The following is a 17,452-nucleotide window of genomic DNA, read 5'->3' as shown; positions in this document are numbered from 1 at the left end:
GGTGTGCAAAAGTGGGTATTTGCATGGCGAAACACCGACCCACACTTTAAGGGAGCGAAGCCGAAAAGTGTCCGACTTCCTGGAGCTGTGCGGCGGATCCGGCGGCCAGAAATTCCTCATTCCGGTTCTATTTTTTTTTTTTTCGATTTTGCGAAATTTGGCGGCCAGGCGGCGTAGCTGGGGCCTGGACTAGCCCGAAACACCTGGAGCCGGCGAGCGGAACGAATTTCCCAACGTTCTGCGGCTCCCGGAAGCCAAAAACGCATCGCCGAAAAATTTCAAAGTCCCAAGGACTCGTTCTTGAAAATCGATCCGGGGGCCATGGAAGTGTCCTCGGTACAGCTTCAGAGCTTTCCCCCCGCCTGGAAGTCTGAAAGTTCTATGTTTGTTCTAAGTGGAAAATCGCGTTTTTTTCAGTGTTCCACCCATCAGACCCAAACTTTGCCCACGCTTAGGTCTCTGTCTCGGGGTGCTTTACAACATATTGACGCCCCTTTAGGGTGGAAGTAGGGGAAAGGGGTCATTTTTCACAAAATCGGAAATTTCTCAAAATATTTCTAAGTGTCAAGGACACTTTTGGAAAATCTTCCCCAGGCTCCTGGAAGCCTCCTCGGTACGCCTACTGCGGTTTCTCCCTGCCTGGAAGTCTGACACTTGTCTGAAATTTTTAGCGCATGAAAACGCGGTTTTTCACCCAAAATTCGACTTTGCGCCCGTGACTCGCAAACTTCACCCACATTTAGGCGACTGTCCTGGGGTACCTCACAACATATTGACGCCCCCCTGGCGTGGAAGTAGGGGAAACGTGTCAATTTTCACAAAATCGTGATTTTCTGAAAATATTTCTAAGTGTCAAGGACACTTTTGGATAATCTTCCCCAGGCTCCTGGAAGCCTCCTCGGTACGCCTCCTGCGGTTTCCCCCTGCCTGGAAGTCTGACACTTGTCTGAAATTTTTAGCGCATGAAAATGCGGTTTTTCACCCAAAATTCGACTTTGCGCCCGTGACTCGCAAACTTCACCCACATTTAGGCGACTGTCCTGGGGTACCTCACAACATATTGACGCCCCCCTGGCGTGGAAGTAGGGGAAACGTGTCAATTTTCACAAAATCGTGATTTTCTGAAAATATTTCTAAGTGTCAAGGACACTTTTGGAAAATCTTCCCCAGGCTCCTGGAAGCCTCCTCGGTACGCCTCCTGCGGTTTCTCCCTGCCTGGAAGTCTGACACTTGTCTGAAATTTTTAAAGTATGAAAATGCGGTTTTTCACCCAAAATTCGACTTTGCGCCCATGACTCGCAAACTTCACCCACATTTGGGCGACTGTCCTGGGGTACCTCACAACATATTGACGCCCCCCTGGCGTGGAAGTAGGGGAAACGTGTCAATTTTCACAAAATCGTGATTTTTTCAAAATATTTCTAAGTGTCAAGGACACTTTTGGATAATCTTCCCCAGGCTCCTGGAAGCCTCCTCGGTACGCCTCCTGCGGTTTCCCCCTGCCTGGAAGTCTGACACTTGTCTGAAATTTTTAGCGCATGAAAATGCGGTTTTTCACCCAAAATTCGACTTTGCGCCCGTGACTCGCAAACTTCACCCACATTTAGGCGACTGTCCTGGGGTACCTCACAACATATTGACGCCCCCCTGGCGTGGAAGTAGGGGAAACGTGTCAATTTTCACAAAATCGTGATTTTCTGAAAATATTTCTAAGTGTCAAGGACACTTTTGGATAATCTTCCCCAGGCTCCTGGAAGCCTCCTCGGTACGCCTCCTGCGGTTTCCCCCTGCCTGGAAGTCTGACACTTGTCTGAAATTTTTAGCGCATGAAAACGCGGTTTTTCACCCAAAATTCGACTTTGCGCCCGTGACTCGCAAACTTCACCCACATTTAGGCGACTGTCCTGGGGTACCTCACAACATATTGACGCCCCCCTGGCGTGGAAGTAGGGGAAACGTGTCAATTTTCACAAAATCGTGATTTTCTGAAAATATTTCTAAGTGTCAAGGACACTTTTGGATAATCTTCCCCAGGCTCCTGGAAGCCTCCTCGGTACGCCTCCTGCGGTTTCCCCCTGCCTGGAAGTCTGACACTTGTCTGAAATTTTTAGCGCATGAAAACGCGGTTTTTCACCCAAAATTCGACTTTGCGCCCGTGACTCGCAAACTTCACCCACATTTAGGCGACTGTCCTGGGGTACCTCACAACATATTGACGCCCCCCTGGCGTGGAAGTAGGGGAAACGTGTCAATTTTCACAAAATCGTGATTTTCTGAAAATATTTCTAAGTGTCAAGGACACTTTTGGAAAATCTTCCCCAGGCTCCTGGAAGCCTCCTCGGTACGCCTCCTGCGGTTTCCCCCTGCCTGGAAGTCTGACACTTGTCTGAAATTTTTAGCGCATGAAAACGCGGTTTTTCACCCAAAATTCGACTTTGCGCCCGTGACTCGCAAACTTCACCCACATTTAGGCGACTGTCCTGGGGTACCTCACAACATATTGACGCCCCCCTGGCGTGGAAGTAGGGGAAACGTGTCAATTTTCACAAAATCGTGATTTTCTGAAAATATTTCTAAGTGTCAAGGACACTTTTGGAAAATCTTCCCCAGGCTCCTGGAAGCCTCCTCGGTACGCCTCCTGCGGTTTCTCCCTGCCTGGAAGTCTGACACTTGTCTGAAATTTTTAGAGTATGAAAACGCGGTTTTTCACCCAAAATTCGACTTTGCGCCCATGACTCGCAAACTTCACCCACATTTGGGCGACTGTCCTGGGGTACCTCACAACATATTGACGCCCCCCTGGCGTGGAAGTAGGGGAAACGTGTCAATTTTCACAAAATCGTGATTTTTTCAAAATATTTCTAAGTGTCAAGGACACTTTTGGAAAATCTTCCCCAGGCTCCTGGAAGCCTCCTCAGTACGCCTCCTGCGGTTTCTCCCTGCCTGGAAGTCTGACACTTGTCTGAAATTTTTAGAGTATGAAAACGCGGTTTTTCACCCAAAATTCGACTTTGCGCCCGTGACTCGCAAACTTCACCCACATTTAGGCGACTGTCCTGGGGTACCTCACAACATATTGACGCCCCCCTGGCGTGGAAGTAGGGGAAACGTGTCAATTTTCACAAAATCGTGATTTTCTGAAAATATTTCTAAGTGTCAAGGACACTTTTGGAAAATCTTCCCCAGGCTCCTGGAAGCCTCCTCGGTACGCCTCCTGCGGTTTCTCCCTGCCTGGAAGTCTGACACTTGTCTGAAATTTTTAGAGTATGAAAACGCGGTTTTTCACCCAAAATTCGACTTTGCGCCCATGACTCGCAAACTTCACCCACATTTGGGCGACTGTCCTGGGGTACCTCACAACATATTGACGCCCCCCTGGCGTGGAAGTAGGGGAAACGTGTCAATTTTCACAAAATCGTGATTTTTTCAAAATATTTCTAAGTGTCAAGGACACTTTTGGAAAATCTTCCCCAGGCTCCTGGAAGCCTCCTCGGTACGCCTCCTGCGGTTTCTCCCTGCCTGGAAGTCTGACACTTGTCTGAAATTTTTAGAGTATGAAAACGCGGTTTTTCACCCAAAATTCGACTTTGCGCCCATGACCCGCAAACTTCACCCACATTTGGGCGACTGTCCTGGGGTACCTCACAACATATTGACGCCCCCCTGGCGTGGAAGTAGGGGAAACGTGTCAATTTTCACAAAATCGTGATTTTCTGAAAATATTTCTAAGTGTCAAGGACACTTTTGGAAAATCTTCCCCAGGCTCCTGGAAGCCTCCTCGGTACGCCTCCTGCGGTTTCTCCCTGCCTGGAAGTCTGACACTTGTCTGAAATTTTTAGAGTATGAAAACGCGGTTTTTCACCCAAAATTCGACTTTGCGCCCGTGACTCGCAAACTTCACCCACATTTAGGCGACTGTCCTGGGGTACCTCACAACATATTGACGCCCCCCTGGCGTGGAAGTAGGGGAAACGTGTCAATTTTCACAAAATCGTGATTTTTTTCAAAATATTTCTAAGTGTCAAGGACACTTTTGGAAAATCTTCCCCAGGCTCCTGGAAGCCTCCTCGGTACGCCTCCTGCGGTTTTCCCCCGCCTGGAAGTCTGACATTTTTTACAGTGCGAAAATACGGTTTTTCGCTCAAAATTAAACTTTCCGCCCATGGAACGCACACTGTGCCCCCACCTTGGAGAGTCGCTATGGCGTACTCAGGGTGACTATTAAGCCCACAGACAACCTCCACAGGCCGACTATTAAGCCCCCTCCGTCTTCCGCAGGGCCGACTATTAAGCCCTCCACCGACTTCCGCAGGGCCGACTATTAAGCCCCCCTCCGACTATTAAGCCCCCCTACGGAGTCCACTCAGCCAGCGACTGAAACGTGGTGAGCGGGGTGTGCGCATCCCGGCCGCGCCCAAAGTGCTTCGCCGCGGTCATGGCTGTCGCCACCGAAAACGGCAAATGTTTGTTTCGGCCAAGCTGCAAGGATACATCTCGGAACACAAAAACCAAACCGGTGGGGACATCCTACAGAGAAACACCGAGCCTGCTCTGGGGGGACAAAGACAGAAGGGCGTCCGCCTTCCGAGAGCCCTCACCTGGGTGAGGACCCAAGATGTGCCCTTCTGACAGTGATTACCTCCAGAGAACCAGGACCCCCGTGGGAAGGGTCCTGCCAAGCTCGGGTCGCCCAGATTCGCCTCTCTCACTCGGGTCACGCGCCCAGCCAACGTCCGCAGAAGACTTCCGATAAACACCGAGCCTGCTCTGGGGGGACAAAGACAGAAGGGCGTCCGCCTTCCAAGAGCCCTCACCTGGGTGAGGACCCAAGATGTGCCCTTCTGACAGTGATTACCTCCAGAGAACCAGGACCCCCGTGGGAAGGGTCCTGCCAAGCTCGGGTCGCCCAGATTCGCCTCTCTCACTCGGGTCACGCGCCCAGCCAACGTCCGCAGAAGACTTCCGATAAACACCGAGCCTGCTCTGGGGGGACAAAGACAGAAGGGCGTCCGCCTTCCAAGAGCCCTCACCTGGGTGAGGACCCAAGATGTGCCCTTCTGACAGTGATTACCTCCAGAGAACCAGGACCCCCATGGGAAGGGTCCTGCCAAGCTCGGGTCGCCCAGATTCGCCTCTCTCACTCGGGTCACGCGCCCAGCCAACATCCGCAGAAGACTTCCGATAAACACCGAGCCTGCTCTGGGGGGACAAAGACAGAAGGGCGTCCGCCTTCCGAGAGCCCTCACCTGGGTGAGGACCCAAGATGTGCCCTTCTGACAGTGAAAACCTTCAGAGAACCAGGACCCCCGTGGGAAGGGTCCTGCCAAGCTCGGGTCGCCCAGATTCGCCTCTCTCACTCGGGTCACGCGCCCAGCCAACGTCCGCAGAAGACTTCCGATAAACACCGAGCCTGCTCTGGGGGGACAAAGACAGAAGGGCGTCCGCCTTCCGAGAGCCCTCACCTGGGTGAGGACCCAAGATGTGCCCTTCTGACAGTGATTACCTCCAGAGAACCAGGACCCCCCATGGGAAGGGTCCTGCCAAGCTCGGGTCACCCAGATTCGCCTCTCTCACTCGGGTCACGCGCCCAGCCAACGTCCGCAGAAGACTTCCGATAAACACCGAGCCTGCTCTGGGGGGACAAAGACAGAAGGGCGTCCGCCTTCCGAGAGCCCTCACCTGGGTGAGGACTCAAGATGTGCCCTTCTGACAGTGATTACCTCCAGAGAACCAGGACCCCCGTGGGAAGGGTCCTGCCAAGCTCGGGTCGCCCAGATTCGCCTCTCTCACTCGGGTCACGCGCCCAGCCAACGTCCGCAGAAGACTTCCGATAAACACCGAGCCTGCTCTGGGGGGACAAAGACAGAAGGGCGTCCGCCTTCCGAGAGCCCTCACCTGGGTGAGGACCCAAGATGTGCCCTTCTGACAGTGATTACCTCCAGAGAACCAGGACCCCCCGTGGGAAGGGTCCTGCCAAGCTCGGGTCGCCCAGATTCGCCTCTCTCACTCGGGTCACGCGCCCAGCCAACGTCCGCAGAAGACTTCCGATAAACACCGAGCCTGCTCTGGGGGGACAAAGACAGAAGGGCGTCCACCTTCCGAGAGCCCTCACCTGGGTGAGGACCCAAGATGTGCCCTTCTGACAGTGATTACCTCCAGAGAACCAGGACCCCCCGTGGGAAGGGTCCTGCCAAGCTCGGGTCACCCAGATTCGCCTCTCTCACTCGGGTCACGCGCCCAGCCAACGTCCGCAGAAGACTTCCGATAAACACCGAGCCTGCTCTGGGGGGACAAAGACAGAAGGGCGTCCGCCTTCCGAGAGCCCTCACCTGGGTGAGGACTCAAGATGTGCCCTTCTGACAGTGATTACCTCCAGAGAACCAGGACCCCCGTGGGAAGGGTCCTGCCAAGCTCGGGTCACCCAGATTCGCCTCTCTCATTCGGGTCACGCGCCCAGCCAATGTCCACAGCGGATTTCCGACAAATTTTCACTGAAAATTCAACTTTGTGCCCATGAACCAGACACTTTACCCACACTTGGGTCTCTATCTTGGGGTACTTTACAACATATTGACGACCCATGAGGTTGAAGTAGGGAAAATGTGAGATTTTTTTTTTTTTACAAAATCGGGATTGTCTCAAAATTTTTCTAAAAATGTCTAAGGAAGTGTCCTTGACATAACACCTGAGATTTTTCCCTTTCTGAATGTATGACACAACAGGATTCGAACCCGAGACGCCAGCTCGGCAAGGCCGCAGCGCTAACAAGTGAGCCACCGTGCTTTGACTGGGATCGATGGATCCAGTTAGTACCCAATCCGTTACAGATATGACTGATCGACAGCCGTGTAGGTGCCACCCCCTGGGGCTGAGTCATCCCCCGTGATGCCGTATAGGCGATTATGGCAGGTGGATCCGGTCAGGTGCCACCCCTGGGGCTGAGTCATCCCCCGTGATGCCGTATAGGTGATTACAGCAGGTGGATCAGGTGAGGGATATATCATCAACCCTACGGATGTTTAGCGACCGTGGAGGTGCCACCCCCTGGGCTGACTCAACCCCCGTGGTGACCTATATCAGAGTACGGCAAAACACATCCGGTTAATTTCAATCACCTCAGCTGGCGTCTTTCACCTGCGTGGCTGACTCGCGCGGAGGAAAATCATTTGCCACAGTTCAAGACACAGAGAAACACGGCACTTTAATAAACTATTACGAGACGCTCTGTTTGACTGCGGGAAACCCTTCGCAATGGAGCGGTGAGTAGAAGACATTTGTCGGCCACGTAGAGACACATGAATGTACCTTGTAGTGGAGTTGTACACTTGCTGGCAAGGTGACCGGTTTTATTGCTTGTGTCTCCCCCGCAGGCACCCACGGACACCACTTACATGCCCCGTGTGCCACAGGGTAACCAAATATATATCCACACATCTGAGAAGGGTATGCCTGAGGTCACACGGTGATTCGGAGATAAAAACCGCCATAGCCTCCGCAAAGTATCAACTTCGCTGTATCGCCAACAAGGGGACAACAATCCAATTCAGTGAGCTCAAGCCCCTCCAATCCTTGGAGGAGACTGTAGCCTTCTTAGAAGGTCGCGGCTTTTTGATAGCAAACAAGCCTAGGTTTGAGTCACAAATCACACCACTGACCTGTGAAGGGCCCGCTCAGGTACCAACTGACAATCCGGAGCTCCGCCCAGGCTCCATGCCAGAGCTAGATTCAGATGTGATGGATGTGCCTTTCCTTTTACGGCCGGGAGACAGTCTGGAGGGAGACCCGTGCCCCCCGCCAGAGCTAGATTCAGATGAGATGGATGTGCCTTTCCTTTTACGGCCAGTAGACAGTCGGGAGGGAGACCCATGCCCCACGCCAAAGCTAGATTCGGATGAGATGGATGTGCCTTTCCTTTTACGGCCGGTAGACAGTCGGGAGGGAGACCCGTGCCCTGAGCCTGACCACACAGGGAGCATTTCTGACCGCATAGGCAATGAGGAGGTCATGGATGGCAGCAATTTAAGTATCCAGAAAAGGGAATGGAAAGACAAAAACCGCACGGCTACCAAGGCCGCCGGATTGTACAAGCGTCACTCATTGAATCACCCCATGTTAAAGGGGTTCCACTCGTACCTAACAATTACCCATGGGGTCCCAAACTGTCAACAGGAGGTATCAAACGTAGCACGGTTTCTATTTTTTGTGAACCCAAAATCTGTAACTCTGGAGTACCTCGTAAAACCAAACCAGGTTAATAATTTTTTTCAACAACTTGGAAAACTCCATCTATCGAGCCAGACCTCCCTCAAAATGTTGAAGCATATACGGAGATTTACCATGTATCAGATGAGGGCTACCAAACTGAGACTAGAGAATCCTCAACTTTATAAGGCATGCGAAGTGTTCATGAATTTTACAACAGACCTTCAGAAATCATTGTACAAGGGAGCCTGCCGAGAGTCTGTAAGTAAAAGGTACACCGTTCAAAAGAGCCAATATTCAGCGCATTGTTACCAAACCTTGGATGTTGGTTAATTGCCTTTATTTTTCCCCACAGGTACGATCTATTGATGAAGCCATCAAAGTCACCCAAGGACTGCCAGATTATACTGGAGGAGGCAAGGCCAACATTTCTAGCTAGCATCGAGGCTGTGACAGATGGCGGATCAGAAGTAGATCGCCGGGAAGTGGTACTGTACCTCGAGGCCCTTCTGATTCTAAAACATCTCCAAAGACCAGGTGTTGTTCGTAACATGACGGTAAGTCGTCGGGCCCTGTGGGTCAGCGGTATTTGCTGAACCGGTTCAATATTTTTCCACCTTTTTTTTTCACATCGTAGGTTTCAGAGTGGAATGAGAGGATCCATCACACGTACCAAGGAAGACGCAAGACAATTGTGGGTGTGAAGACTCACAAGTGCTCCACCTCTCAGGTAGCAACTTTTGTACTTTCAGAGGAAGAGGAATCGGTAAGCTTTTCTCAAAGCCAGGGAACCCAGGCAACCCCACTCATTGTGGGGAGCAAAACACTCTCTTGTCCCCATGTAAAACCTTTTGGAGGGGTGCCCCCAGACTGGAGAGTAACATATATATATTTTTTTTCTTTTTCAGTGGTTCAATGCGTATGCGGAATATGTCAGACCGGTCTTTACCTTTGGCCGAAAGATTATCACAAACTTTTTCGTGACGTGTACCGGGAAGGTCATAAAAAATCCATCCATGAGACTCAAACGATACCATTCAAGGTAAGGTAGCCACAAGTCAAGTGACCCACAGCCATAAGTAGCAACCAGTACTAACAATGTGCTTTCCTCCGTAGCTACAACCTCCCAAACATCACCAGCCACCTTGTACGGCGGATTTGCGAGACATGGACTTTGTCACAATACACAGATTGCGAAAAGCGCTTGTTTGCACGCTACTTGGCACATACAAACGATGTGGCCGAGAGAGTTTACCGGGAGAAGACCCTGACCGATATGTGCCGTGCCCAAGAGCTAGTGTTCAACGCAGGAAATCATGAGGACGCAAAAATTATGTCGCCAGTAATGGCATCAACCAGTGAATTGGATAACGAGGTGGTAGACCTCACGGAAAGTGATACCGAGTCATCCGATTCTACTGAGGAGTATAGTCTCAAGAATATTCGGCTCATCCCAATCAGGAGAACAAAGCCCTTGTGAATATGTCAATTTTTATCTGACATTAATAAAATTATTCAAATGTACATTCATCTTTGCCTCTTTGACTTGCCTCACTTTTCTCCCACTTTGGGGACCCTTTCGGGGTACTCTGCAACATATTGAAGCCCCTCTTGGGTGGGGGGTAAGGGGAAATGTGATTTTTTTTTTTCTCAGAAAATTGCCCAAAATTTTCCAAGTGTCAAGGACTCTTCCAGAAAAGCTTCCCCAGGCTTCTGGAAGTGTCCTCGGTACACCTCCAGCGGTTTCCCCCTGCCTGGAAGTCTGACACATGTCTGAAATTTTCAAAGTGTGAAAGTATGGTTTTTCACCCAAAATTCAACTTTCCGCCCATGAACCACAGACTTCACCCACACTTAGGTCACTGTCTTGGGGTACACCTCCAGTGCTATGTCACGGTCATCACTGTTGTCACAAAAAATTGACTTTTGTTTAGGCCAAGCAATTTGAGGACGGCACGGCAGCCAGCAGCCCGTACGGTACAGGGGTTGATCAGACCCCCGTACGTCCGGTTGTGGTCTCCGTGCCCCGAAGGGGTTCCCGCTTCTCGCCTGCACCAGGCACGGCAGCCAGCAGACCGTACGGTCCAGGGGTGGGTCAGACTCCCGGACGTACGGTTGTGGTCTCCGTGCCCCGAAGGGGTTCCCACTTCTCGCCTGCACCAGGCACGGCAGCCAGCAGACCGTACGGTCCAGGGGTGGATCAGACCCCCGTACGTCCGGTTGTGGTCTCCATGCCCCGAAGGGGTTCCCGCTTCTCGCCTGCACCAGGAACGGCAGCCAGCAGACCGTACGGTCCAGGGGTGGGTCAGACCCCCGTACGTCCGGTTGTGGTCTCCGTGCCCCGAAGGGGTTCTCGCTTCTCGCCTGCGGCAGGCACAGCAGCCAGCAGACCGTACGGTCCAGGGGTGGGTCAGACCCCCGTACGTCCGGTTGTAGTCTCCGTGCCCCGAAGGGGTTCTCGCTTCTCGCCTGCGGCAGGCACAGCAGCCCGTATGGTCCAGGGGTTGATCAGGCCCCTGTACGTCTGCCCGTGGTCTCCGTGAGTCTTTCGCCCCTATACCCAGGGACCACACCTATGGCCATTTAGCTCAGTTGGTTAGAGCGTGGTGCTAATAACACCAAGGTCGTGGGTTCGATCCCCGTACGGGCCAAGCACATCTACAAACGCCCCTATACCCAGATGACCAATTTGCACATCAGGGTCGCTGCGGACCTCCACCAGAGTTTCCTCTGGCTTCGTCCTGCCCAGGCATAGCTCACCATCTTTCGGGTCCTATCGCGCACTCATGCTCCACCTCCCCGACAGAGGCGGGCCGATGGTGCACCCGCCGTGTCAACCCCCCGGAGCGGGCGGCGGGATCCCACCTCGGCCGGAGCGCCCCGGCCTTCACCTTCATTGCGCCACAGGGTTTCACGTCACAACGGGGGGAGTGACGATGGTAAACCCCATCAGGTGGGCCCAGGGCAGGTGAGTCTGGCCTTGGGGGGACGTAAGGGATAAAGGAGAAGAGACCATCAGGGCACGGAGCCTCAGGCCTCCCTCGTTGTCACCCTTGCGAGGGGACCCCAGCTGCGCCATGGAGGCGATAGATGGAGGGGCAACCCTCAGACAGGCATAGCCCCGGGAGCACCCCGGGGCCGCAAGGTGCGTTCGAAGTGTCGATGATCAATGTGTCCTGCAATTCACACTTAATTCTCGCAGCTAGCTGCGTTCTTCGACGCGCGCGCCGAGTGATCCACCGTTAAGAGTCGCGCTTTCTGGTTTGGGGACACTCGGAGGCGCCCCCCTTTTCACTCTCGTGTCAGCCGGCCGCAAAAGACTGGGATGCTTTGGAGGGTTGTTTTCAAATCTCGGCCCTGTTGCCCGGGCGCTCGGCCTCCCCGTCCCTCCCTCCAGCGGGGAGGAGAACAAAGGAGGGCTCGAGGCTTCTCAACCTACCGCCCAGACCCACATACCCCGGGGAGGGGTGTGTGAGCGCACAGGAGAATGGTACCCGGGACGGCCTTTCGCGTACGCGGGGGGCTTCTTATTTTTCCTCGGCAGGCAGCGGCAGGGCAACAATCGTCGGCGCGAGGCCGGGCGTCTTTTTCCTGGGCGACGGAGCGAGAGGGGCTCCCCGCACCCTCCCGACGTCGCCCGCCCGCTGTCCTCACGTGCCCTCACCGTCCCCACCCTGCGGAGCGCCCTGGCGAAGCAGAAAGAGACCTACCACCGCCCCCATCACGTTCGGTACCCTTCGGGGATTTGGCGGGCGGCTGGCCTCCTGATCTGCACCTCATCGGTATTTTTCACTCGCCCATTAAAGATCCTTCCACAGGTTCATCTAGGGAAACCTTGTTACGACTTTTACTGTCTCTAGATAGTCAAGTTCGATCGTCTTCTCGGCTCTCCACCATGGGTCTTGGCCGAACCCGGCGGGGCCGATCCAAGGACCTCACTAAACCATCCAATCGGTAGTAGCGACGGGCAGTGTGTACAAAGGCCAGGGACTTAATCAATCGAGGGAGAGAAGCCAGATAGGAAGCCCCGCAGCGGGAAGGGCACCCGGAGGAAGGGAAATCCTCCTCGTCGTCCGTGCCGGCAGGCGGGCATCCCGGGGCGTCACCTTCCGGAGGAAAACAGGAGCCTGAACGGCGAGTGCAGTGCCACTGGGGAGATCGTGCACGCTGTACGGTGCGAGGCGGCCGATGCGGAGGGTGTCTGGAAAAAAACCCACCTTGCACGGAGAGGGCGAGGTGACTGGCCTCCGGAGGACACCACGGCTCCCCTGCCTCGTGACCCACCGCTCCCGGGGCGACACACAGAGTCGCTGCTGGGGAGAGGGGCCAGGGCGGTGGGGGGCCTATGCGGCGCCACCATCTGGCTTAGACCCGGCCTCCCGATCGGAGGGCATCTGTTGTAAAAACCACCCCTTGCACGGGGAGGGCCGTAGGTGACTGGCCTTCGGAGGACGCCACGGCCACCCTGCCTCGTGACCCACCGCTCCCGGGGCGACACACAGAGTCGCTGCTGGGGAGAGGGGCCAGGGCGGTGGGGGGCCTATGCGGGGCCTCCGTCTGGCTTAGACCTGCCTCCGCCGCGGGGGGTCCTCGACCCACCGGCGGACGGGCGCGAGGAGTGGGAGAGGGGGGCTGGCCGTCGGGGTCCACCGCGGCTCAGGCGCAGAGCCCGCCAGCGACGCAGAGGTCGCACGGGGGGCGCAGTTGGCCTGGCCGTGTCGGCGTCGCCCTATGGCGTAGTCCCTCGTCCCGGGCTCTTGCCCGTAACCTCAAAGGAGCCCCAACCGAGCGGCGTCTCCCCCCCAAAGCCGTGCCTCCGCTGTTGAGAACAGAAGAAGCCCGGGGCGGCAGTTCGCCGGGTACTCCCCTTCGCCAAAACTCTTTTTGCCCCACTCGTCTCTCCCTTTTCCATCCTCCCTTCTCGCTCTGGGGCGTCCGCTTGGTCTCTCTCTCTCTCTCTCTCTCTCGCTCTCTCCCTCTCGCGCTCCCTTCCGAGCCGCCTCGGAGGACGTCGGACGAGCGGGGAAGGCGACGGCGTTCGGCCGGGCACACCACGCGGTGAGAACCCACTCCGCCTGCCTCCCCACGCATCTGTCGTCCCCCCACTATCGTAGGGGCTCGGGAAAAGACTGGAGAACGCGGAGCTCGGCGGTGGCGTGGAAGCGCCACCCACCGCCGCCGCTCTCGCCGATGCCCACCGCGGAGGCCGCCCATCGGACGCTGGGTGGGGGTCGGCACGGGCCTCCGCGGGCAAGCTGCGCATCTGGAAGTCAAAGGGCCGCCCTCGGAGAAGATCGTTGTGCTACCCCGCGCGGGGAGCGATTCGGACGACGGGCCCCCACGCCGAGGTGGGTGGGCGCCCCGCCATTCGCCCGCGCGGGTCGTCGGACCCCTGCCGTACCACAGTTCGGGTCAAACTCCCCCTCTGCACGGCAGCCACCGTCCTGCGAACGGGAGGCGACTGCCGGCGTGCACGCCCAAGGATGCGTGCCTGAATCCCGGGGGGTAAAAGAGGAAGGAGACCGCCCGCCTTAGACCGACGCGGGCTCCAAAGCCCGGGCCGAGCGAGCGGCACCACCTCCCCACCCGGGAGCGCTGAGCCAAATCGATCGGAGGAAGAGCCGGTGGGGGGCATGGGTGAGAAACCCCACCCGCTGCCATCCTTCCCCTCGGGGAGACGGGGAAGAAACATGCCCGATAGTCCTGGAGGTCCCTCTCCGACACGCTACGGGCGCCCTCGAGACGGAATCCGGGTCACAGTGCGATTCTCTCATAGGTCTCCCCGGTGGCGTGGAAGCGGGAGACATCCGACACAGAGAAACGCCAAGCCTGCTCTGAGGGGACCGAGTCAGGGGGTGCAATCCGCCCTCCTGGAGCCCTCCTCGGGACGAAGACTCCAGATCTGCCTCCCTTCTGACATCCGTCACCCTCGGAGAACCAGAACACGCTTGGGGAGGGTCCGTTCAGGCTCAGGCGACCCGGGAAACGCGTCTCTGACTTGGGGCAGACGACCGGCAAGAGTCCCCCTGGAGCCGCGGAAGCCTGGTGTCGACGCGAGGGCGGACTTCCATGCAAACAGGGGGGTACTCGCCAAACCGCCTACCCGACTTGAGGAACCACGAAAACATCGGAAATCAGTCGGGCCCGAGAGGTACCCCTCTCTCCTATATCCTGCAGCTGGTGTGCAAAAGTGGGTATTTGCATGGCGAAACACCGACCCACACTTTAAGGGAGCGAAGCCGAAAAGTGTCCGACTTCCTGGAGCTGTGCGGCGGATCCGGCGGCCAGAAATTCCTCATTCCGGTTCTATTTTTTTTTTTTTCGATTTTGCGAAATTTGGCGGCCAGGCGGCGTAGCTGGGGCCTGGACTAGCCCGAAACACCTGGAGCCGGCGAGCGGAACGAATTTCCCAACGTTCTGCGGCTCCCGGAAGCCAAAAACGCATCGCCGAAAAATTTCAAAGTCCCAAGGACTCGTTCTTGAAAATCGATCCGGGGGCCATGGAAGTGTCCTCGGTACAGCTTCAGAGCTTTCCCCCCGCCTGGAAGTCTGAAAGTTCTATGTTTGTTCTAAGTGGAAAATCGCGTTTTTTTCAGTGTTCCACCCATCAGACCCAAACTTTGCCCACGCTTAGGTCTCTGTCTCGGGGTGCTTTACAACATATTGACGCCCCTTTAGGGTGGAAGTAGGGGAAAGGGGTCATTTTTCACAAAATCGGAAATTTCTCAAAATATTTCTAAGTGTCAAGGACAATTTTGGAAAATCTTCCCCAGGCTCCTGGAAGCCTCCTCGGTACGCCTACTGCGGTTTCTCCCTGCCTGGAAGTCTGACACTTGTCTGAAATTTTTAGAGTATGAAAATGCGGTTTTTCACCCAAAATTCGACTTTGCGCCCATGACTCGCAAACTTCACCCACATTTGGGCGACTGTCCTGGGGTACCTCACAACATATTGACGCCCCCCTGGCGTGGAAGTAGGGGAAACGTGTCAATTTTCACAAAATCGTGATTTTTTTCAAAATATTTCTAAGTGTCAAGGACACTTTTGGATAATCTTCCCCAGGCTCCTGGAAGCCTCCTCGGTACGCCTCCTGCGGTTTCTCCCTGCCTGGAAGTCTGACACTTGTCTGAAATTTTTAGAGTATGAAAATGCGGTTTTTCACCCAAAATTCGACTTTGCGCCCGTGACTCGCAAACTTCACCCACATTTAGGCGACTGTCCTGGGGTACCTCACAACATATTGACGCCCCCCTGGCGTGGAAGTAGGGGAAACGTGTCAATTTTCACAAAATCGTGATTTTCTGAAAATATTTCTAAGTGTCAAGGACACTTTTGGAAAATCTTCCCCAGGCTCCTGGAAGCCTCCTCGGTACGCCTCCTGCGGTTTCTCCCTGCCTGGAAGTCTGACACTTGTCTGAAATTTTTAAAGTATGAAAATGCGGTTTTTCACCCAAAATTCGACTTTGCGCCCATGACTCGCAAACTTCACCCACATTTGGGCGACTGTCCTGGGGTACCTCACAACATATTGACGCCCCCCTGGCGTGGAAGTAGGGGAAACGTGTCAATTTTCACAAAATCGTGATTTTTTCAAAATATTTCTAAGTGTCAAGGACACTTTTGGATAATCTTCCCCAGGCTCCTGGAAGCCTCCTCGGTACGCCTCCTGCGGTTTCCCCCTGCCTGGAAGTCTGACACTTGTCTGAAATTTTTAGCGCATGAAAATGCGGTTTTTCACCCAAAATTCGACTTTGCGCCCGTGACTCGCAAACTTCACCCACATTTAGGCGACTGTCCTGGGGTACCTCACAACATATTGACGCCCCCCTGGCGTGGAAGTAGGGGAAACGTGTCAATTTTCACAAAATCGTGATTTTCTGAAAATATTTCTAAGTGTCAAGGACACTTTTGGAAAATCTTCCCCAGGCTCCTGGAAGCCTCCTCGGTACGCCTCCTGCGGTTTCTCCCTGCCTGGAAGTCTGACACTTGTCTGAAATTTTTAAAGTATGAAAATGCGGTTTTTCACCCAAAATTCGACTTTGCGCCCATGACTCGCAAACTTCACCCACATTTGGGCGACTGTCCTGGGGTACCTCACAACATATTGACGCCCCCCTGGCGTGGAAGTAGGGGAAACGTGTCAATTTTCACAAAATCGTGATTTTTTCAAAATATTTCTAAGTGTCAAGGACACTTTTGGATAATCTTCCCCAGGCTCCTGGAAGCCTCCTCGGTACGCCTCCTGCGGTTTCCCCCTGCCTGGAAGTCTGACACTTGTCTGAAATTTTTAGCGCATGAAAATGCGGTTTTTCACCCAAAATTCGACTTTGCGCCCGTGACTCGCAAACTTCACCCACATTTAGGCGACTGTCCTGGGGTACCTCACAACATATTGACGCCCCCCTGGCGTGGAAGTAGGGGAAACGTGTCAATTTTCACAAAATCGTGATTTTCTGAAAATATTTCTAAGTGTCAAGGACACTTTTGGATAATCTTCCCCAGGCTCCTGGAAGCCTCCTCGGTACGCCTCCTGCGGTTTCCCCCTGCCTGGAAGTCTGACACTTGTCTGAAATTTTTAGCGCATGAAAACGCGGTTTTTCACCCAAAATTCGACTTTGCGCCCGTGACTCGCAAACTTCACCCACATTTAGGCGACTGTCCTGGGGTACCTCACAACATATTGACGCCCCCCTGGCGTGGAAGTAGGGGAAACGTGTCAATTTTCACAAAATCGTGATTTTCTGAAAATATTTCTAAGTGTCAAGGACACTTTTGGATAATCTTCCCCAGGCTCCTGGAAGCCTCCTCGGTACGCCTCCTGCGGTTTCCCCCTGCCTGGAAGTCTGACACTTGTCTGAAATTTTTAGCGCATGAAAACGCGGTTTTTCACCCAAAATTCGACTTTGCGCCCGTGACTCGCAAACTTCACCCACATTTAGGCGACTGTCCTGGGGTACCTCACAACATATTGACGCCCCCCTGGCGTGGAAGTAGGGGAAACGTGTCAATTTTCACAAAATCGTGATTTTCTGAAAATATTTCTAAGTGTCAAGGACACTTTTGGAAAATCTTCCCCAGGCTCCTGGAAGCCTCCTCGGTACGCCTCCTGCGGTTTCCCCCTGCCTGGAAGTCTGACACTTGTCTGAAATTTTTAGCGCATGAAAACGCGGTTTTTCACCCAAAATTCGACTTTGCGCCCGTGACTCGCAAACTTCACCCACATTTAGGCGACTGTCCTGGGGTACCTCAC

General features: G+C 54.3%; 1 non-coding gene across 1 annotated transcript; it reads right to left on the bottom strand.

The window, feature by feature from the left end:
• Positions 1-11,301: 11,301 nt before the first annotated feature.
• On the bottom strand, positions 11,302-11,453 carry LOC138654464 (5.8S ribosomal RNA). The gene has a single exon (XR_011316310.1). It is a non-coding gene; the product is annotated as a 5.8S ribosomal RNA (ribosomal RNA).
• Between the last annotated feature and the right edge of the window lie 5,999 nt (positions 11,454-17,452).

The sequence above is a fragment of the Ranitomeya imitator genome, unplaced genomic scaffold (genome assembly GCF_032444005.1).
Source record: "Ranitomeya imitator isolate aRanImi1 unplaced genomic scaffold, aRanImi1.pri SCAFFOLD_671, whole genome shotgun sequence".
NCBI classification, from domain to species: Eukaryota; Metazoa; Chordata; class Amphibia; order Anura; family Dendrobatidae; genus Ranitomeya; species Ranitomeya imitator.
This window is presented reverse-complemented; position numbering and strand designations above follow the sequence as displayed.